General features: G+C 44.5%; 1 protein-coding gene across 1 annotated transcript in view; it reads left to right on the top strand.

Moving 5' to 3' along the window:
- The window catches only part of LOC107751305 (leucine-rich repeat-containing protein 1), a 68625-nt gene that overhangs the window by 64811 nt on the left and 3342 nt on the right, over window positions 1-472 (top strand). The gene's annotated exons all lie outside the window — the stretch shown is intronic.

The raw sequence follows: 472 nt of genomic DNA, 5'->3' as shown, positions 1-472 counted from the left end.
ACATTTCAAAATAAAACTTTATAAATGTAACATTGTTTCTAGTTCATCTAAAATAAAATATGCTATATAAGTAAATATTCTCCGTGAGAGCAGAGCCCAAAGCTTGTGGCCAGTGGTGTTCGGACTGGAGTTTGAACCTCTGTTTAATGATATAAATGGGAATCACCCACAAGCTCTCCCGCGAGCCGTCCCAGCGCAGGGGAAAAGTCAGGTGTGGGGTAGGTTTAGGGGTTAGCATTTGTTGTAGCGTAATGTAGGAAATCAACACTTTAACTGACACAACCAATAAAATATTTAGAATCAGCTGTGGGGCGGAGTTTGCACTAAAGTGGATTGGGGGAAAAATTGCGCATGCGTGTCATGTGCCTGTCTGTCAATGGGAGGAAGCCACACCCTATTTTGGAGCTCCCACCCCGTTTTGGAGTTCCCGCCCCCATTTGGAGATCTCCAGGCTGCAGTTATACCCTTCTCA

Source organism: Sinocyclocheilus rhinocerous, unplaced genomic scaffold, assembly GCF_001515625.1.
Source record: "Sinocyclocheilus rhinocerous isolate Xijiao unplaced genomic scaffold, SAMN03320098_v1.1 scaffold552, whole genome shotgun sequence".
In the NCBI taxonomy this organism is placed as follows: Eukaryota; Metazoa; Chordata; class Actinopteri; order Cypriniformes; family Cyprinidae; genus Sinocyclocheilus; species Sinocyclocheilus rhinocerous.
The sequence above is the reverse complement of the archived record's forward strand: the minus strand, read 5'-3'. Positions and strand labels throughout refer to the sequence as shown.